The sequence below is a fragment of the Mastomys coucha genome, unplaced genomic scaffold (genome assembly GCF_008632895.1).
Source record: "Mastomys coucha isolate ucsf_1 unplaced genomic scaffold, UCSF_Mcou_1 pScaffold7, whole genome shotgun sequence".
Taxonomy (NCBI): domain Eukaryota; kingdom Metazoa; phylum Chordata; class Mammalia; order Rodentia; family Muridae; genus Mastomys; species Mastomys coucha.
Genome location: NW_022196913.1, coordinates 45476252 through 45476549, shown reverse-complemented (window position 1 = coordinate 45476549; position 298 = coordinate 45476252). Strand labels below are relative to the sequence as shown.

Genomic DNA, 298 nt, shown 5'->3' with positions numbered 1-298 from the left:
CCTGGTCTACAGAGTGAGTTCCAGGACAGCCAGTACTACACAGAGAAACCCTGTCTCAAAAAACAAAATAAATAAATAAATTACTGTTACCTTGTATGACACCATTCCATGTCTCTGTAAAAGAACTCTTGTTATATAATAGGTATTTTAGTTTCAAGTAAAATTCTCTTCTCTCCCCTTCTCTGTGAAATCCTATCTGTCAAGGTGTCTGGGTCTCAGACAATAGCCCCTTCCATGATACTGTTGTGGCAAATGAGCAGTCAGTTTCAAAACTGAAAATAACTTGGAAAAAAGAAGA

General features: G+C 37.2%; 1 protein-coding gene across 1 annotated transcript in view; it reads right to left on the bottom strand.

The window, feature by feature from the left end:
• The window catches only part of Sycp2l (synaptonemal complex protein 2 like), a 65778-nt gene that overhangs the window by 32117 nt on the left and 33363 nt on the right, over nt 1–298 (bottom strand). The gene's annotated exons all lie outside the window — the stretch shown is intronic.